General features: G+C 47.7%; 1 protein-coding gene across 5 annotated transcripts in view; it reads right to left on the bottom strand.

Annotated features, from left to right (window-relative positions):
* The window catches only part of TBC1D5 (TBC1 domain family member 5), an 811,132-nt gene that overhangs the window by 788,057 nt on the left and 595 nt on the right, over positions 1-22,480 (bottom strand). Inside the window, exon 1 of one of the 5 annotated variants that reach the window (XM_069729961.1) lies at positions 17,844-17,950. The exons of the other annotated variants lie outside the window; for them this stretch is intronic. The gene's annotated coding sequence lies outside the window, so the exon portion shown is untranslated. Of the gene's footprint in view, positions 1-17,843; positions 17,951-22,480 lie in introns of those variants that run through there. 5 annotated transcript variants of the gene reach the window in all.

A 22,480-nucleotide genomic window follows, 5' to 3' on the forward strand; every position in this document is an offset into this window, starting at 1 on the left:
TAGTCAACAAATTGATGCAGAGAGCACAATTGTATCTTCATCATGTATATTGCATTAGAATAGTTTCTAAAATCAACAAAAATGCTAAATTTGCAAAACTAAAACTTTGGTCTTGATTTTGGTCAACAATAATAAATGACATTTGGATGGCGGCACTGAGGAGTCTACGAGATCTCAAAAAAATTAAAGACCTGATGTTACCGAAAAGCTATGTGAATGTTAGATTGGCGAACGGCTCGAAAAGCAATTTCCTGATAAATGTAAATTAGTTTTCTGGCTTTTAGGAGCTGAAGATTTTGTGAAATTAACATGAAAGACATCCCCTGATAGGGCTGCAGATCTGGCTCTTCCGCAGCGGAGTATTCCCGCTATGTCGGCTAGTATCAGTGGGTGAAGTGACGCTGTTGTGGCACGTGACCGCTGCAGCCAATCAGAAGCCAATGATCAGCTACAGCGTTTACTGTTCCATCAAAGCAAATGTCTGTTGTGATAACATTGAAAGGCTGCAGCCCATCAGAAGTCACTGATCGGCTGCAGCGGTTACGTGACAACAATATTCATGACGCGCCTAGGCGACACTGTAGGAAGAGAACTGCTGCGGAAGCAGAGTATTGATTGCTTTTATTTCATGTGGATTAGCGAAATGATTAAACGTGTTATCAAGTGATGGACAACCCCTTTATAATAGACAAGTAATAAATTCCTTTTGGAAGTACGGCAGACACAGGGGGTTTTCCTCGGAGGTTTCTTACATCTCTTATCACATGTCCGTTCACCTGTGGCCACATTTTGGACAGATTAGTGTACGGCTGTAGATGAGAAGCCTTTGTGAAGCAGGGAGGAAAAGCTCCACAGATCCTGAATGCAGGTCAGAACTTACCGTAAGTCTAAAGTGACAAACCCCTTTAAAGGGCCACTGTCACCCGCCTGCAGCCGTTATAAACTAAAAGAGCCACCTTGTGCAGCAGTAATGCCGCATTCTAACAAGGTGGCTCTTTTAGTTTTGTGTTCAGGTATTACTAAAATAAAGCGTTTTGAAACTTTGCAAAAATACCTGTCTTTGTCCATGGAGGCGGGTCTGAAGCCTCCTCTGTGAAGCGCCCAACTGCCGTCACTCATCTCTTCTGGGGCGATGGTCGCCGCCCCCTCCACGCTGTTTTCTTTTCAAATCCGGCGCCGGCGCTGTGTAAATATTTGTGGGGCAGGCGCAGTGAGCTCTGGCGGTCTGAGGTCCCAGCCAGGCTTGCAGACTGCACCTGTGCTGGCAGTGCGGCCACCCACCTCGGTAATCCCTGCCCCGCACTGTGTTATGCATTATTCACAGTGCGGGGCTGGGATTCCTGGGCATGCGCACTGCGTGTGTCAGCCACTCACCCAGGTCCCCCCACTGACACACGCAGAGCGCATGCCCAGGAATCCCAGCCCCGCACTGGGCATAATGCATAACACAGTGCGGGGCAGGGATTACCGAGGTGGGTGGCCGCACTGCCAGCACAGGTGCAGTCTGCAAGCCTGGCTGGGACCTCAGACCGCCAGAGCTCACTGCGCCTGCCCCACAAATATTTACACAGCGCCGGCGCCGGATTTGAAAAGAAAACAGCGCGGAGGGGGCGGCGACCATCGCCCCAGAAGAGATGAGTGACGGCAGTTGGGCGCTTCACAGAGGAGGCTTCAGACCCGCCTCCATGGACAAAGACAGGTATTTTTGCAAAGTTTCAAAACGCTTTATTTTAGTAATACCTGAACACAAAACTAAAAGAGCCACCTTGTTAGAATGCGGCATTACTGCTGCACAAGGTGGCTCTTTTAGTTTATAACGGCTGCAGGGGGGTGACAGTGGCCCTTTAACCACTTCCAAGGCAGGGCAGTTTTTCTTTTATGGGCTTTAGGATTTTTTCCTCCTCATTTTCCAAGTGCCATAACGTTTTGATCTTTCTGTAAATATTCCCATTGGAATGCTTGTTTTTTTGTGCAACAAGACATAATTTTAACTGGAACCAATTACTTAAAAGGAACCCATCAGCAGGATTGTATAGTAAAAGTGAAAAAGTTATTCATCTCACCCTTATGGAGGACAGAAGCACAGGATTTCGTCTCTGCCAGACGAGGATTCAATGAAGTGTAGAAGGTAGAAATTCCAGCTCTCACAAAAAATCCAATAAAAGCATACTTTAATGGTATATCAAAAATATATATATAAGAAGGCATTGTTGTGCATAGCCCCTAAAAAAGAGAGGGGTGAAATATGAAACCAACCGAATGCGTTTCAAACACAATGTGTGTTCTTAAACTCAGTATAATATAAAGACAATGAAACCGTGTCCCCCGGAGATTTTCCAACGCTGGGGGGCGCTATACCCTTATTTCTCAGAGCTGTTAAAAAGTGGCACAGAAGAATACGTACCCTTAACTGCTACCGTTAAAAGGCATATAGGCAGTCGTTAAGGGGTTGAAATCTGAAATTTTGGCCTAATGAAATGTATGTTCAGTAAATGCACTCAATACTTGGTCTGGGCTCCTTTTGCATCAATTTCTGCATCAATGCGGCGTGGAATGGAGGCGATCATCCTGTGGCACTGCTGAGGTGTTATGGAAGCCCAGGTTGCTTTGCTAGCAGCTTTCAGCTCATCTGCATTGTTGGGTCTGGTGTCTCATCTTCCTCTTGACAATACCCCATCGATTCTCTATGGAGTTAAGGTCAGGCAAGTTTGCTGGCCATTCAAGCACTGTGATACTGTTGTTTTTAAACCAGGTATTGGTACTTTTGGCAGTGTGGACAGGTGTCATGTCCTGCTGGAGAATGAAATTTCCATCTCCTAAAAGCTTGTCGGCAGAGGGAAGCATGAAGTGCTCTAAAATCTCCTGGAAGATGGCTGCACTGACATTGGTCTTGATAAAACACAGTGGACCTACATCAGCAGATGACATGGCTCCCCAAACCATCACTGATTGTGTAAACTTCACACTAGACCTCAAGCAGCTTGGATTGTGTGTCTCTCCACTCTTCCTCCAGACTCTGGGACCTTGATTTCCAAATGAAATACAATTTGTTTTCATCTGAAAACAACACCTTGGACCACTGAGCAACAGTCCAGTTCTTTTCCTCCTTGGTCCAGGTAAGAAGCTTCTGGCGTTGTCTATTGGTCATGAGTGGCTTGACACAAGGAATGCGACACTTGTAGCCCATGTTCTGGATACGACTGTGTGTGGTGGCTCTTGAAGCAATGACTCCAGCAGCAGTCCACTCCTTGTGAATCTCCCTCCAAATTTTTGTATGACCTTTTCTTAACAATCCTTTCAAGGCTATGCTTATCCCGGTTGCTTGTGCATCTTTTTCTACCACACTTTTTCCTTCCATTCAACTTTCCATTAATATGCTTGGATACAGCACTCCATGAGCAGCAGCTTCTTTAGCAATGACCTTTTGTGGCTTACCCTCATTGTGGAGTGTGTCAGTGACTGCCTTCTGGATATCTGTAACACTGCTTTTGTATTGACAAAATATTTGTGAATTGCCAAATTCTGGGGGCTACAATTTTTTCCATATTTCGGTTGATAGTCATGTGATCGCTTGTTTTTTTGCGGGAAGAGGTGACATTTTTTGTTGGTACCATTTTCAGACACATGACACTTTTTTGATCGCTTTCTATTCTGACTTTTGAGAGGCAGAATGAACAAAATCCAGCAATTCAGAAACTGTTTTTAGGGGGGTATTTTTAATGCCGCTCACGGTGTAGTAAAAGTGATAATGCAGTTTTATTCTTCGGATCAGTACACTTACAGCGATATCCCATTTATATCATTTTTTAAAGTTTTGATGCTTTCGCACAATAAAAACTATTTTATAGAAAAATGTTTTTGCATCACTATATTCTGAGATCTATAACTTTTTTATATTTACACTGACGGAGCTATATGCCATCTTATTTTTTATGGGACAAAATGGTATTTTCAGAGATACTCTTTATTTCCATTCAACCTTTTGATCGGCAGTATGATGAATAAGCATAGTTTTTTGCCACATTTTCAATTTAATTTTTTTATGGTGTCATGTAAATATGCCATGGTCTGAGTAATTTTCTAGAAGGTCCATGGTTCCAGACACGGTACATTTTCATTCCCCTCCCCGCTATACAGCTGTAATGTGAGACCAGCGTGCCAGCAACCCTCACTGAGGAGTTTTATGGCCTTAAACTGAAATTACAAATGGAAGCACATGGAAAAAAAATCAAGGCTTCTTTGTCCTTGCAAACGTAAATATCATAGCACCGGTTAATGAAAGAAGTGGGACAAATACATTTTTGGCATATGAACTACCAGCCAGTGAGTTTTCTAGGTTCCAGAACCAGCACAATTGAGAAATGGATTACTACGTAACTGGGTCACCCAACTACCCCATATCTATACTTAAATGAACCCCCATGGTACGCTGAGCATAACAACACGGGTGGCATCTTTCTATGTGGTTCATATGCCGAGATATGCGAGATGATGTTTTTTAATATACTCTCGCTGGACACTTGGGGATCAGCAAAACTAAGGCCCGGCTGTCTCAACACTTCTATTGGTCCAAGATGGGGACAGATGTGACAAACTACTGCCGCTCCTGTGTCACCTGCCAATGAGTGGGGAAGGCGGGGCCTGCTCTTAAGGCTGCTCTGATCCCTTTGCCAGAGATAGAGGAGCCTTTCCAGAAAATCGCAGTGGACATTGTGGGCCCGCTGACCATCCCCAGCAGCTCTGGAAAGCAATACGTCATCACTGTGGTAGACTACGCTACCCGGTACCCAGAGGCAGTGGCTCTGTCCTCAACTAGGGCGGATAAGGGGGCGGATGCACTGTTGGCCATCTTATCACGGGTATGATTTCACAAGGAGATGCTTACCGACCAAGGGACCCAATTCAAGTTTTGCCTAATGGAGTCTTTCTGTAAGAGAATGCAGGTGAAGCATCTGGTATCGAGTGCGTATCACCCCCAGACAAATGGTTTGTGTGAGAGCTTCAACGGTACCCTCAAACAGATGCTACTCATGCTGGTTGAGACCCAAGGACGCTACTGGGAGCGGTACCTCCCACACCTGCCATTCGTTTACCGAAAGGTTCGGCAGGCCTCAACGGGGTTCTCCCCCTTCGAGCTCCTGTACGGCCGGCGAGTCCGGGAACCCGAACCCATCTAAAGTGTCCATAGTGGAGTATGTCATGCGCTTCTGTGACAAAATGAATACCTTGATGCAGTTGGTGCATGACAACATGATGCAGGCTCAAGCTCATCAGAAGCACTGGTACGACCAGAACGCCCAGAAGCGGACCTACCAGGTGGGTCAAAAGGTGTGGGTGCTGGTCCCCGTACCAAAGGATAAGCTTCAGGCAGCCTGGGAAGGCCCGTACGTCATCCACCAACAGCTCAACCCAGTCACGTACGTGGTCACGCTTGACCATGCACGGGGTAGGCGAAAGGCTTTTCACGTCAATACGATGAAGGCTCATCACGAACGTGAAGCCTAGGTCCTACCGGTCTGCAACCTGCCGAAGACGGCGAGGAAGACCCCCTCCTGGACATGCTGGCCAAAGCCAAGGCCGGTGGGTCCATCAATGACGTGGAGGCAAGCGCCTTGCTATCTGAACACCAGCGGTCGTAGTTGCAGACCACGCTGGAACCCTTCCGGGTCGTGTTCTCTAACCGACCAGGAAGGACTGAGTTAGCGGTCCGCGAGGTGGACACCGGGAATCATACCCCACTACAGCGAACACCCTATCAGATCTCCGATGAGGTGCAGCAGGTTATGCGCCAGGAGATCGATGAGATGTTACAGCTGGGGGTGATTCAACGGTCCAAAAGCGTGTGAGCCTCACCTGTAGTTCTCGTGCCAAAGAAGGATCAAACCACCCGGTTCTGCGTGGACTACAGGGGGCTCAACGCCATCACAGCCTCTAACGCTCACCCAATGCCGAGCATCGAGGAGCTGATTAAGCGGTTAGATGACGCAAAATATCTGTCCATAATGGATGTTAGTCGGAGATACTGGCAGATTCCCCTGAGCCCCGAGGCGCAGGACAAGTCTGCCTTTATCACCCACTTCGGACTGTACGAGTCCACGGTCATGCCATTCGGCATGAAAAATGCTCCTGACACTTTCCAGCAGATGGTGAACCACCTGCTTCAGGGACTGGAGAAGTACACGGTGGCGTACTTGGATGACACTGCCATCTTCAGTTCCTCCTGGGATAAACACCTGCAGCATCTACAGGAGGTGCTCAGGTGAATACACCAAGCAGGCCTGTTCATAAAGTCAGGAAAGTGCCAGATGGGCATGAGAGAGGTCCACTAACTGGGGCACCGGGTAGGCAAGTGTTTCGTGAGGCCAGAGCCTGGGAAAGTGGACACGATCGCATCCTGGCCCACCCCCAGGACCAAGAAGCAGGCGATTTCCTTCCTGGGCACTGTAGGGTACTATAGGCGCTTCATACAGAACTATAGTAGCCTGGCAAAACCCTTGACGGACCTCACCAGGAAGAAGCTACCCTAAACAGTCGACTGGACGGACAGCTGTGAGGTGGCTTTCCGGGATTTGAAAACAGCCTTGTGCAACTCTCCCGTGTGTAAGGCAGTCGACAGCAGTCGACCGTTCCTGGTGCAGACTGACGCCAGCGAGTTTGGCCTCGTTGCTGTGCTCAGCCACGTCAACTAGGGGAACCAAGAGAACCCCGTGTTGTACCTGAGCCAGAAGCTTCTGCCGAGGGAAGTGGCCTATTCCACCATCAAGAAGGAGTACCTGGCCATAGTCTGGGCCCTGCAATATTTGCAGCCCTACCTGTACGGTCGCACCTTCACTGTGGTGACCGACTACAACCCTCTACGCTGGCTTCCGTGTTTAGTACCAATGGAAGGTTGCTGCGATGGAACCTTGCCCCCCCAGCAGTATGACTTTACCATTAAACACAAAAAGGACAGCGAGCTTGGTAAAGTAGACGGGTTGTCCCGGCAGGGTGAGCCTGCTGAGGAGCGCATGGAGTACCGAGAGGTTCTGCCTCTGTAGCGCAGTCCAAAAGGGGAGGTGTCACAATAATGTAAATATGGTCTGAGTAATTTTCTAGAAGCTCCATGGTTCCAGACACACGCTCTGTTTTCTCTCCCTCTCCTCTGCTATACAGCTGTAATGTGAGACCAGCGTGCCAGCAACCCTCACTGAGGAGCAATGGCCTTACTCTGAAAGTAAAAGTAGAAGCACATGGAAAAACCCAAAGTTTCTTTGTCCTTGCAAATGTAAATATCACAGCACCGGTTAATGATAGAAATGGGACAAAAACATTTTTGGCATGCGCATCGGTAGAACTATCAGCCAGCAAGTTTTCTAGGTTCCAGAAACAGCACAAATGAGAAACGGATTACTACATAACTGGGTCACCCAGCTACCCCATGTCTATACTTAAATGAACCCCCATGACATGCTGAGCATAACGACACGGGTGTTGTCTTTCTACAAGGTTCATACGCCAAAATACGTGGGATGATGTTTTTTCACATACTCAGGAAAGAGGAGTGCATTCCATAGCTCTGCCCACCCCATGAGGTCATCCGGGGGTGAGGGGGGACCCTAAGTTTTGGGCAAAGGTATAAAACTCAGAGGCCCAGACAAGGGGAGGGTCTTTTGCCAGGGGAATTCAGCTACGACAGGCTGTGCAAACTGACCTGAAGATTTTGGGGTACATGGTGTACCATTGAATGACAAAAGAATTGTAAGTTGATTTCCACTGTCAATCCCTTTTTATTTGTTATTGTCTGTACATACAATACTTGTCTTCTTTCATAATATCTTTTTACCCTTTTGTAAACACTGCCTATCTTTTGGAGTAAAATATATAAAACTAGATTGTGGCCCGATTCTAACGCATCGGGTATTCTAGAATATGCATGTCCCTGTAACATATGGACAATGATGATTCCAGAATTCGCGGCAGACTGTGCCCGTCGCTGATTGGTCGAGGCAACCTTTATGACATCATCGTCGCCATGGCAACCATTATGACATCATCGTCGCTGTGCCCGTTGCTGATTGGTCGAGGCCTGGCGGCCTCGACCAATCAGAGAGCCGGGATTTCCAGGACAGACAGACAGAAAGACAGACAGACAGACGGAAAAACCCTTAGACAATTATATATATAGACTAGATTGTGGCCCGACTCTAGCACATCGGGTATTCTAGAATATGCATGTCCCCGTAGTATATGGACAATGATGATTCCAGAATTCGCGGCACACTGTGCCCGTCGCTGATTGGTCGAGGCCTCGCGGCCTCGACCAATCAGACGCGGGATTTCTACGTCCTTTATGACATCATCGTCGCTGTGCCCGTGGCTGATTGGTCGAGGCCTGGCGGCCTCAACCAATCAGAGACGCGGGATTTCTACGTTGATGCTGTGCCGGTCTCTGATTGGTCGAGGCCTGGCGGCCTCGACCAATCAGACAGCCGGGATTTCCAGGACAGACAGACAGAAAGACAGAAAGACAGACAGACAGACAGACAGAAAGACGGAAAAACCCTTAGACAATTATATATATATATAGACTAGATTGTGACCCGATTCTAACGCATCGGGTATTCTAGAATATGCATGTCCCCGTAGTATATGGACAATGATGATTCCAGAATTCGCGGCACACTGTGCCCGTCGCTGATTGGTCGAGGCAACCTTTATGACATCATCGTCGCCATGGCAACCATTATGACATCTACGTCGATACTGTGCCCGTCGCTGAATCAGAGACGCGGGATGTCTACGTCCTTTATGACATCATCGTCGCTGTGCCCGTCGCTGATTGGGCGAGGCCTGGCGGTCTCGCCCAATCAGAGACACGGGATTTCCAGGACAGACAGACAGACAGACAGAAAGGCATCAATACTACGTCGATACTGTGCCCATCGCTGATTGGTCGAGGCGAATTCACGGCAGACTGTGCCCGTCGCTGATTGGTCGAGGCAACCTTTGACATCGTCGCCATGGCAACCATGACATCATCATCGCTGTGCCCGTTGCTGATTGGTCGAGGCCTGGCGGCCTCGACGAATCAGAGACGCAGGATTTCTACGTCGATGCTGTGCCGGTCTCTGATTGGTCAAGGCCTGGCGGCCTCGACAAATCAGAGACGCGGGATTTCCAGGACAGACAGACAGACAGACGGAAAAACCCTTAGGCAATTATATATATAGATAGATTACTAGCTTCGATTCTCCTTGCTCTATAAACATACTGTCACATCCTCTGAAGTGAATTACGCTACTAAGCGTACCCATTATTAATTAAGAAATCGAAGCTGGTGGCAGTGGATTTGTCCTGCGCCTTTGGGAAACCTGGCAGCGACGAACAGAAATTATTGTTCCCGCCTGAGTGGGAGCAGTTATATCGCCCTCGCTGCAGTGTGGCCATTAGACAGTACATAGTAAGGCAGCCTTTCTGGCGACTAATTATCCTAGGTGCAGTACCTTGTCTGACCTGAGGGTAAGGGGGCACCAGAGAGTTGCAAGTTCCAAACCGGAACTGAGAAGTGGGATATAGATTAATCCCCTTCAGAAAAGAACTGGGGCAACCAAACAACCCCAGTTTCTGACATATTGGGGTCAGCGGGGTGGGATGATAAAGTTATCCCCTGTGATTCGTGACATATGATATTCACTGAATGGTTAACTATTATGACTATTTTATAGGGCTGTCATTTTCAATGCAGCGATACCAAATATGTGTACTTTTTTTGTTTATTTTGTTTTATATAACTTTGTGCATATATTTGTATATTTTTTCATTTTTGGGGGGATATTAAAAAAAATATTTTTTACAATTTTGTTTTTAACTTTTTTTACTTAATTCCTCTATGGGACTTTTTTTTTTACTCTAATCGCTGATAATAATGCATTATACCAGTCAGTGCTGCACTGACTGTAGCTTCTTAGACTATGCTCCTAGCATGGTCTAACAACAGGCTTACCATAGCTGGCTGACTGGGAGGTCATCATGATGGTCTTGGGTTGCCATGGCAACGATCAGGCACTTGCAATGATGTCGTGGGGATGCCAATCAGAAGGGAGAGTGAGTTTCTTCCCTCAACTAGTTTTCTAAATGTTGCAATTGATATTGATTGCAGCATTTAGGAAGTTTGGGCATGGCTCCTTGCAGTGACAGCCGGGTCTTGGCTTTAACTTAAGCTGAGCTCCTGGCAGTGATTGTGCAGGCACAGATTCTGCGGCCCGCACCATGATATATCGGTAACTTGAAGGTTAAAAAGGAATTTTCTCACCTATAGGAGCCGAATGCTCTCCTGTCTCTGTGCTTACTGAGGGTGTAGTAAGATACGTAGACTTACAGCTCTGACCAGTGGCATGATATCACCACTGGCCCAAACTGTGTGCTCTTTGTCTCCGCGCCCCCGGTCAGAGCTTTGTCTCTGCGGCATCTCCGCGCCCCCGGTCAGAGCTTTGTCTCTGCGGCATCTCCGCGCCCCCGGTCAGAGCTTTGTCTCTGCGGCATCTCCATGCCCCAGTCAGAGCTTTGTCTCTGCGGCATCTCCGCGCCCCCGGTCAGAGCTTTGTCTCTGCGGCATCTCCACTCCCCCGGTCAGAGCTTTGTCTCTGCGGCATCTCCATGCCCCCGGTCAGAGCTTTGTCTCTGCGGCATCTCCATGCCCCCGGTCAGAGCTTTGTCTCTGCGGCATCTCCACTCCCTCGGTCAGAGCTTTGTCTCTGCGGCATCTCCGCGCCCCCGGTCAGAGCTTTGTCTCTGCGGCATCTCCATGCCCCCGGTCAGAGCTTTGTCTCTGCGGCATCTCCATGCCCCCGGTCAGAGCTTTGTCTCTGCGGCATCTCCACTCCCTCGGTCAGAGCTTTGTCTCTGCGGCATCTCCGCGCCCCCGGTCAGAGCTTTGTCTCTGCGGCATCTCCACGCCCCCGGTCAGAGCTTTGTCTCTGCGGCATCTCCATGCCCAGTCAGAGCTTTGTCTCTGCAGCATCTCCGCGCCCCCGGTCAGAGCTTTGTCTCTGCGGCATCTCCACTCCCCCGGTCAGAGCTTTGTCTCTGCGGCATCTCCATGCCCCCGGTCAGAGCTTTGTCTCTGCGGCATCTCCATGCCCCCGGTCAGAGCTTTGTCTCTGCGGCATCTCCACTCCCTCGGTCAGAGCTTTGTCTCTGCAGCATCTCCGCGCCCCCGGTCAGAGCTTTGTCTCTGCGGCATCTCCACTCCCCCGGTCAGAGCTTTGTCTCTGCGGCATCTCCATGCCCCCGGTCAGAGCTTTGTCTCTGCGGCATCTCCATGCCCCCGGTCAGAGCTTTGTCTCTGCGGCATCTCCATGCCCCCGGTCAGAGCTTTGTCTCTGCGGCATCTCCACTCCCTCGGTCAGAGCTTTGTCTCTGCAGCATCTCCGCGCCCCCGGTCAGAGCTTTGTCTCTGCGGCATCTCCACTCCCCCGGTCAGAGCTTTGTCTCTGCGGCATCTCCATGCCCCCGGTCAGAGCTTTGTCTCTGCGGCATCTCCATGCCCCCGGTCAGAGCTTTGTCTCTGCAGCATCTCCATGCCTCCGGTCAGAGCTATGTCTTTGCGGCATCTCCATGCCCCCGATCAGAGCTTTGTCTCTGCAGCAATGAAGCAATGCAATGACTTTAAAAACTGTCCAAATCTAGTAATCTGTACAGCTTTAGACCAGGGCTTTCAAGCTCTAACTAAAATAGCTTGTAATTGCCCAAGTAGTGGAACCCCCTTCCATAATGTTGAGACTAAAGGTACCGTCACACTCAGCAACCTTACAACGAGAACGACAGCGATCTGTGACGCTGCAGCGTCCTGGATAGCGATCTCGTTGTGTTTGACACGCAGCAGCGATCAGGATCCTGCTGTGACATCGCTGGTCGGAGCTAGAAGTCCAGAACTTTATTTGGTCGTCAGGTCGGCGTGATTCGTCATGTTTGACAGCAAAAGCGACGATGCCTGCAATGTTTTTTCACGGAGCTAACAACCAGTGAGAACGATAAGTACGTCACTGGATTGCTCTTGCATCGTTCTGGAGTTGCTGTGTTTGACATCTCTACAGCGACCTAACAGCGACGCTGCAGCGATCTAGTTTAGGTCGGATCGTTGTCTATATCGCTGGAGCGTCGCTAAATATGACAGTACCTTAAGACTTCATTCAAAAGTCTGTGATGATTTTTCTCGTAAATTAAAAAATGGTCCAAGTTTTAGATCTTTCGGATTGAAGGGACATCAATGTGGCAGTTTCTACCATCAGTGTTTCATAAGTGACTTTGTTGTATGACAAATCTGTCTTTGTAATTTTGATCTGATACTTGGAACAAAAGGGACATGTTTTTGAATGTGTGAACAACTCCATAGACTATAAAGTCTATGTGGGAGAGTTACAGACATTACAGGTAAATGAATAAAATGAACGTCTGAATGAAGACTAACCATTTAAAGCCCAAAATATGAATATAATTAGGGTTTAAAAACACATGCTTTACACTGACACAGGAATGACGCGAGATGTAAAGTAAAACATTTGAAAAGAAACTCAACTTCTGCAAACGTGAAGGTCCGCAAAAATAAGTGTACTACAGAAACGTGCAGTCATTAACCAACCCCATTCACTGACAGCGTAAAAAATGCGAGTCATCCGGATTTCCTTCCAGCATTGTAAAAATCACATGTTGCTGCTCGGAATTTGAGTTTTGACCTCGTGATTAGAAAGAACAGTCAAAAATCACATGGTGTCACATGAGAAGAGGAAGCGTTCCTATGTCTAGCTTGTAGGAATGGTTATAGCTCCTCAGATCTGGAGATTAGGAGTAGTAGTAGTAGAAGTAGTACACCTGGATAGTCAAGGCTCCATACACTGATCAGATCCTTACTACAGCACTGAGCCAGCTACTTGTCATGCGTGATCCAGGCTTTTAAAAATCAAATCTATGTCAACTGCATCTTCCTTGTCAATTCACCCCCAGGAAGTAAAGAAGAAATAAAATAATCAATGAAACACCGAACTATGAAACACCTTAAAGATATCATCATTCCAAAAACAAATCACTCATAATCAGTATAATCAGTAATTATAATCACTTGCAATTACTGAATCCGGAAGAACACTCATTTTCAAAACCGCATTGAAAATTCAAAAACATCAGGTGAAAAACTTGTCAGGCATCACTCGCTTCCCTCAACCGGCAGGTAAAGAATCACAAAAAATGAGGCAATCAGCAAAGCAGAGGGGAGACAACCGTATCACATGTGAAGCCTCCAAAACACTGATGTCTGCGGCACAGAGAGACAAAAACAAAGGCAGATACCCGGCAATGGAGCAATCATCCCTGCGGCAGAGAAAAGCAGAACATAACCTTACGAGTACGGGTCACTTCTGGACAATGGACTGCTTTATCTAAAATATATCACTTTCTCAGCCAAATCCTCTACGAGCACGTTCCATAACGTAGAGGTGAAAGTAATCCTTGCAGACTTTGTGATAGGCCTAGGGCAGGGGTGGGGAACCTCAGACCCCAGGGCCATTTACGGCCCTCGTTGACCTTTTATCCAGCACATGGGCAGATTTTCAGGGACGGCATTCTTGGGCAGGGAGGTGTATTTTGATTACAACCAGCTCATTAGTTTCTTCTTGCTCTGTTAGCACACACACTACTGAACACTGAAGGGCATGCAATGGAAGATTAAGTCCTGAAACCAGTGCCACAGTCAGGATGTACTGTGTGGACGGAGTTTTTACGGCCCCCGAAGGATGGTATAAATATCCAAATGGCCCTTGGCAAAAAAAACAACATTCCCCACCCCTGGTCTAGGAGATACTGTTTCTCCTTGTGGAGACTTCTAAACCAGGCAATCCCCTCTGGGAAAAAGGCATGCAAATAAGCTCTCCTCAATGAAGAAGGAGGGCCCTTGGCTAAATGTACAGTATGAGGTTTGGGGGGCACTGTGCACTCACTATAGGGACTGCCTGCTGCTGTAGGGGGACATATAGGTGACACAAAGCTTTCTGGGACATGCTCTCCCCATGGACCAAGACCTATTGGAGGATGCTCCTCTGTAAGTCAATGTCTGACCCTTTATAGAGCCTTGCAACTGAACTCTGCATATTCATCCAAACATACTGAACTGTGAACTATTGCCCAAAACTGGACTGAATACTCAAGAGTCGGTTACACCATTGTTTTATCAAGAGGTCAAACACTTTCTTCTCCAGTGGCCATGACTTTACTAATACAGAACAATGTCTTGTTCACTTTTGATTCCGCTGACTGACATAGAAGGATATAGTTTAGTTTATTCCCTACAGTTACGCACAAACCCTTCTTTACTCGCCCAAAATGTAACATCTTACACTTCCCAAGATTGAACCTTATCTGTCAATTTGCTGCCCATTAGGCGTGCTTATTCATGTCACGCTGTAGGGTGAGGCATCACTCACTTATAGTACTCTCCTCAACACTAAAATTGCAACACCATGAAGGAAAAGTTGTGAAGCTATGGAGATCACAGGATGGATAGACATGTTACTGATATGTACAATGATGAACAAATGGAACAAAATTATCAAAACATCTCAATTTATTCAACATTAATTATGATGCCAAAGGAGGAAATACACAGACTTGCACGCATTTGGCCATTTTTCAACACAACATGAGACCGCATGTTGTTCTTGCCACCATGTCCTGCAGGGCCTCCGGACTAGTCTTCCATAGAGCACATCTAGGGCACCATTGGTTGGCAACTGAAAAGGGAGCTGCCAGCAGCGGACCATGACGGTTTGCCCATGTGCCTTCAGTGTGGCAGAACATTCCTCAACCATTAATAACCTCATTGATAGCAGCCAAGGCACGTGTATTTCTGTGCATAGCGCGTATACTCGATGCTGAATAAATCGAGATGGTTTGAAAATTTTGATTCTATTGTTTTGTCATTTGCATATCATTAACATGTCTATCGATCCAATCAATAAGTCCTTCCCTTTTTTCACATTATTAGAGGGCTGCTTATTTTTCTATTTTTGTCATATTTGACTAAAATTATGTGTCCAAAAAGCTTTGCACTCGTACAAATACTGTACAGTATTTTTATGCTAATTTGCAAATATATATACACACATACAGTGAGGAAAATAAGTATTTCATATACTGCCAATTTTTCAAGTTTTCCCACCTACAAAGAATGGAGAGGTCTGTAATTTTTGTTGTAGGTACACCAACTGCGAGAGACAGAATCCAAAAATAAAAAAAACAGAAAAGCACATTGTATGATTTTTACACAATTAATTGCATTTTATTGCATGGAGTTTGTATGTTCTCCGCGGGTTTGCGTGGGTTTCCTCCGGGTTCTCTGGTTTCCTACCACACTCCAAAGACATACTGATAGGGAATTTAGATTGTGAGCCCCAACGGGGACAGTGATGATAATGTGTGCAAAGCGCTATATAAAAATAAAGATTATTATTATGAAATACGTATTTGCTACAAAAGAAAAACAGAACTTAATATTTGGCACAGAAACCTGTATTTACAATTAGTAGTCAGATGTTTCCTGTAGTTTTAGACCAAGTTTGCACACACTGCAGCAGGGATTTTGGCCCACTCCTCCATTCAGATCTACTGCAAGTCTTTCAGGTTTCGGGGCTGTCGCTGGGCAACATTGAGTTTCAGCTCCATCCAAAGATTTTCTATTGGGGTCAGGTCTTCAGACTGGCTAGGCCACTCCAGGACCTTGAAATGCTTCTTATGGAGCCACTCCTTAGTGGCCCTGGCTGTGTGTTTCGGTCCACTGTCATGCAGGAAGACAATGTAGGCCAAAATCTCAAGATACATGACCCCATCCATATGATGCAGTCATGCTTTTGCAGAAAAGCAGCCCCAGAGTATGATGTTTCCCCCACCATGCTTCACAGTTGGGATGGTGTTCTTGGGGTTGTACTCATCGTTCTCCTTCCTCCAAACAGGGCAAGTGGAGTTGATACCAAAAAGTTCTATTTTGGTATCATCTGACCACATGATCTTCTCCCAAGCCACCTCAGGATCATTAAGATGGTCATTGGCGAACTTCAAACAAGCCTGGACATGTGCTGGTGTGAGCAGGGGGACCTTGCGTGTTCTGCAGGATTTTAATCCATGATGGCATAGTGTGCTACTAACGGTAATGTTTGAGACTGTGGTCCCAGTTCTCTTCAGGTCACTGACCAGGTCGTCCCGTAGAGTTCGGGGCTGACTCCTGACCTTTGTCAGAATCATCCTTACCCCACGAGGCGAGATCTTGCATGGCGCCCCGAGACCGAGGAAGATTGACAGTCATCTTGTGCTTCTTCCATTTTCTAATAGTTGTGCCAACAGTTGTTGCTTTCTCACCAAGCTGCTTGTCTCTTGTCCTGCATACCATCCCAGCATTGTGCAGGTCTACAATTTTGTCCCTTATGTCCTTAGACAGCTCTTTGGTCTTGTCCATGGTGGAGAGGTTGGAGGGTGTGGACAGGTGTCTTTTATACAGATAACAAGGTCAAACAGGTGCAATTAATACAGGTAATGAGTGCAGAGTAGGTGGGTTTCTGAGGCTATGTGCACACGATGCGGATTTTGCTGCAGATCCGCAGCTGCGGATCCGCAGCAGTTTCCCATGAGTTTACAGTACAATGTAAACCTATGGGAAATGAAATCCGCAGTGCACATGCTGCGGAAAAAAACGCGTGGAAACGCAGCGGATTATTTTCCGCAGCATGTCAATTCTTTGTGCGGAATCCGCAGCGGTTTTACACCTGCTCCAATAGAAAACTGCAGATGTAAAACCACAGCGGAATCCGCAGTAGAATCCGCAATAAATCCGCAGTAAAAACCGCAGCGGTTTTCCAATTCGAGGATCTTTCCACGTGTGCACATAGCTTCAAAGAAAAACTAACAGGTCTGAGAGAGCCAGAATTCTTGCTGATAGGTAGGTGATCAAATACTTATTTCATGCAATAAAATGCAATTTAATTATTTGAACATCATATAACGTGATTTTCTGGATTTATTTTTAGATTTTGTCTCACACAGTTAATGTGTACCTACAATAAAAATTACAGACCTCTCCATTCTTTATAGGTGGGAAAACTTGTAAAATCGTCAGGGTATCGAATACTTATTTTCCCCACTGTATACACATGTATGGTTTGTGATGTATAGGTAGTGACCAGGAATTATGTAGGAACAAACCAGGAGAGATCTAACTATCATGTGCTGTGTGTGGGGCTTCTATACTAGTCCAAGCATTAATAACACTTTCCAAAAAGAAAACATGGTTAAAAGATGCATGCACCCTTGCAATGTATTATAGTGTGTGTCTTGTCGGTGTGTATACATAGTTCTAATATGATTTAAATGAAATTAAACCAACTCTGAAATAGGTATTGCTTAAAGAAATTCCAACCAGTTTTTGTCCACAACTTCTATGCACAGCTATATGTCTCCATGGTAACAGACTACAAACAAATCCGACTCAGTCTGGCGTTGTAATCATCCTTTTATATCATACTTAGATATAAATAAATATAAATGTAGTAGGTTAGTAAATGACATATAGCAGAGTATCTGCTGCACTAGATTCCTGCTCTGCTGCCTCGTCCATACCAGTGACAGGTGACCTGTTCTACTCTTGATCAAAATGGCTGCTGCGAAGGCTGAATGTATACAACACCACTGTCATCATCGCCGACCCAAGCCACAACAATGAAACAAAAAGGAGGCAAGGTGCCGACTTACCACATCGCTACCCATGCCTCCACAGCAGCCATCTTGGCCATATACCTCTAGGTCACCTGCTACACGGTGTAACTTACACTGTACTCTGCTGTATGGAAGAACATGGCAGGTGATGGGACACGTAATGAAGGCACAATAGGAGAACGCTGCGGGCTGACTAACAATCATCTGTAATGTGGCAGCCAGAATTAATGTCCCTGCGTAAACCATTTATAACAGAGCGGCAGGAAGGAAATTGTGGTGACACACGCTGAAGAAGAGACGGACAAAGAGGAAGTCAGCAGCTCTGACCACAGGTCCACACCAGACACGGGGACAAACATCGACGCCATTCAGGTAGATTCACATGTAACCAATTTGCTGCAGAAATTTTCCACAACAAATCTGACAAAATCTGCAAGGAAATCCGATAGGAATCTGCTTAAAAGCAGAATAGACTGCTACCCGATCTTAAAGGGGTTTTCCAGGACTGTGGTATTTTTTTTTTTGCAATGGGACAAAATATAACAGGCAGGTAGTTACTAACAGAGGAACCTGCCTGTTCAACCCGGCGCTGGCTCAGACAGATAGATACTAACAGAGGAACCTGCCTGTTCAACCCGACACTGGCTCAGACAAGTAGTTTCTAACAGAGGAACCTGCCTGTTCTACCCTGCGCTGGCTCAGACAGATAGCTACTAACAGAGGAACCTGCCTGTTCTACCCTGCGCTGGCTCAGACAGATAGCTACTAACAGAGGAACCTGCCTGTTCTACCCTGCGCTGGCTCAGACAGATAGCTACTAACAGAGGAACCTGCCTGTTCTACCCGGCGCTGGCTCAGACAGATAGATACTAACAGAGGGACCTGCCTGTTCTACCCGGCGCTGGCTCAGACAGATAGATACTAACAGAGGGACCTGCCTGTTCTACCCGGCGCTGGCTCAGACAGATAGCTACTAACAGAGGGACCTGCCTGTTCTACCCTGCGCTGGCTCAGACAGATAGCTACTAACAGAGGAACCTGCCTGTTCAACCCGGCGCCGGCTCAGACAGATAGTTACTAACAGAGGGACCTGCCTGTTCTACCCGGCGCTGGCTCAGACAAGTAGTTTCTAACAGAGGAACCTGCCTGTTCTACTGGCGCTGGCTCAGACAGATAGCTACTAACAGAGGAACCTGCCTGTTCTTCCCTGCTCTGGCTCAGACAGATAGCTACTAACAGAGGAACCTGCCTGTTCAACCCGGCGCCGGCTCAGACAGATAGTTACTAACAGAGGGACCTGCCTGTTCTACCCTGCGCTGGCTCAGACAGATAGCTACTAACAGAGGGACCTGCCTGTTCTACCCTGCGCTGGCTCAGACAGATAGATACTAACAGAGGAACCTGCCTGTTCTACCCTGCGCTGGCTCAGACAGATAGATACTAACAGAGGAACCTGCCTGTTCTACCCTGCGCTGGCTCAGACAGATAGATACTAACAGAGGGACCTGCCTGTTCTACCCGGCGCTGGCTCAGACAGATAGATACTAACAGAGGGACCTGCCTGTTCTACCCTGCGCTGGCTCAGACAGATAGCTACTAACAGAGGAACCTGCCTGTTCAACCCGGCGCCGGCTCAGACAGATAGTTACTAACAGAGGGACCTGCCTGTTCTACCCGGCGCTGGCTCAGACAAGTAGTTTCTAACAGAGGAACCTGCCTGTTCTACTGGCGCTGGCTCAGACAGATAGCTACTAACAGAGGAACCTGCCTGTTCTTCCCTGCTCTGGCTCAGACAGATAGCTACTAACAGAGGAACCTGCCTGTTCAACCCGGCGCCGGCTCAGACAGATAGTTACTAACAGAGGGACCTGCCTGTTCTACCCTGCGCTGGCTCAGACAGATAGCTACTAACAGAGGGACCTGCCTGTTCTACCCTGCGCTGGCTCAGACAGATAGCTACTAACAGAGGAACCTGCCTGTTCTACCCGGCGCTGGCTCAGACAAGTAGTTTCTAACAGAGGAACCTGCCTGTTCTACCCTGCGCTGGCTCCGACAGATAGCTACTAACAGAGGAACCTGCCTGTTCAACCCGGCACTGGCTCAGACAAGTAGTTTCTAACAGAGGAACCTGCCTGTTCTACCCGGCGCTGGCTCAGATAGCTACTAACAGAGGAACCTGCCTGTTCAACCCGGCACTGGCTCAGACAAGTAGTTACTAACAGAGGAAGCTGCCTGTTCTACCCTGCGCTGGCTCAGACAGATAGTTACTAACAGAGGAACCTGCCTGTTCTACCCTGCGCTAGCTCAGACAGATAGCTACTAACAGAGCAACCTGCCTGTTCTACCCTGCACTGGCTCAGACAGATAGCTACTAACAGAGGAACCTGCCTGTTCTACCCGGCGCTGGCTCAGACAGATAGATACTAACAGGGGAACCTGCTTGTTCTACCCTGCGCTGGCTCAGACAGGTAGTTACTAACAGAGGAACCTGCCTGTTCTACCCTGCGCTGGCTCAGACAGATAGATACTAACAGGGGAACCTGCTTGTTCTACCCAGCGCTGGCTCAGACAGATAGTTACTAACAGAGGGGGACCTGCCTGTTCTACCAGGCGATGGCTCAGACAGTTACTTACAGAGGAACCTGCCTATTCTACCGGGCGCTGCCTCAGACAGGTAGTTACTAAAAGAGGAACCTGCCTATTCTACCCTGCGCTGGCTCAGACAGATAGATACTAACACAGGAACCTGCTTGTTCTACCCGGCGCTGGCTCAGACAGTTACTAACAGAGCAACCTGCCTGTTCTACCCAGTGCTGGCTCAGACAGGTAGTTACTAACAGAGGGACCTGCCTGTTCTTATCCTGCGATGGCTCAGACAGGTAGTTACTAACAGAGGGACCTGCCTGTTCTTATCCTGCGATGGCTCAGACAGGTAGTTACTAACAGAGGAACCTGCCTGTTCTACCCTGCACTGGCTCAGACAGATAGCTACTAACAGAGGAACCTGCCTGTTCTACCCGGCGCTGGCTCAGACAGATAGTTACTAACAGAGGAACCTGCCTGTTCTACCCTGCGCTGGCTCAGACAGATAGCTACTAACAGAGGAACCTGCCTGTTCAACCCGGCGCCGGCTCAGACAGATAGATACTAACAGGGGAACCTGCTTGTTCTACCCTGCGATGGCTCAGACAGGTAGTTACTAACAGGGGAACCTGCCTGTTCTACCCGGCGCTGGCTCAGACAGATAGATACTAACAGGGGAACCTGCCTGTTCTACCCGGCGCTGGCTCAGACAAGTAGTTACTAACAGAGGGACCTGCCTGTTCTTACCCAGCGATGGCTCAGACAGATACTAACAGGGGAACCTGCCTGTTCTACCCAGCGATGGCTCAGACAGATAGTTACTAACAGGGGAACCTGCCTGTTCTTACCTAGCGCTGGCTCAGACAGATAGATACTAACACAGGAACCTGCTTGTTCTACCCAGCGATGGCTCAGACAGATAGTTACTAACAGGGGAACCTGCTTGTTCTACCCAGCGATGGCTCAGACAGGTAGTTACTAACAGAGGAACCTGCCTGTTCTACCCAGCGCTGGCTCAGACAGATAGTTACTAACAGGGGAACCTGCTTGTTCTACCCAGCGATGGCTCAGACAGATAGTTACTAACAGAGGAACCTGCCTGTTCTTACCTAGCGCTGGCTCAGACAGGTTGCTACTAACAGAGGGACCTGCCTGTTCTACCCGGCGCTGGCTCAGATATAGTTACTAACAGAGGAACCTGCCTGTTCTTACCTAGCGCTGGCTCAGACAGGTTGCTACTAACAGAGGAACCTGCCTATTCTACCCGGCGTTGGCTCAGAGCAGATATGGACGGCTCCTGTTGGCTATTCAGCAGCTCCACGTGAACAGAGAAGCTCTTCTTCTTCCAAGCTGCTCTGTCGACAGGGTGTGACTGCCAATGTCTTGCAGATTGACAGGTGGCTCCCCACGGTTAGACAGCAGGGAGCTGGATGTCAAACAGCATGACATTGACAGTCATGCCCCAGCAACAGAACAGAGGGGAACAGAAGTCACTGCTCTGTCAAAGTGACATCAGCAGAACCTGCTAACCGGTAGGAAGAGTCTGTGATGGCAGAGATCGGCATCGGGCACAACAGGCAGGTAGCTATCACCTGCCGGTTAGTTCTCAGGCCAGTAATATATCGTTCTGGATATCCCTTTCAGCTGCTCCTATACCGATGCTGACCAGTCCCTGTATCCGGGTCTGCAGGCATAACATCGGCACACAGGGACCAGGTCATCCTCATAATGAGACCGCAGATTGGTCAGGCGAGTACACCGCTTTTCTTATTTTAAACCAGCACCTGCAGATATTCCTGCACAAATCTAAAAATAAAGGTAGAATTATTCTTCTCTAGAGGATTCAGTAGAAACAAATATCTACGACACACAAGTGACCAATCTGCACAGGAATTGGCATGCTGCATTACAAACTCTCATGGCAGCTGCATTTATTGGGGTTGTGTTCACACGGAGCACCTCAGCACGGATTCTGCACCAAAATCCAAGCTAAAAAAATGGTTCAAATCTGAGGGCAACAAGCCTGCCATTCATGTGACCAGGAATACGCACGTGTGGCGGGTGTTACTGCGAGAGTATATACAGCGCACAGGTAGTGTGGCGGTAGTGTGTGCGCCGTATACACCGTACATACACCGGCTCCACGTGGACCATATGGGTTACATAT

Source organism: Ranitomeya imitator, chromosome 6, assembly GCF_032444005.1.
Source record: "Ranitomeya imitator isolate aRanImi1 chromosome 6, aRanImi1.pri, whole genome shotgun sequence".
Classification (NCBI taxonomy): Eukaryota; Metazoa; Chordata; class Amphibia; order Anura; family Dendrobatidae; genus Ranitomeya; species Ranitomeya imitator.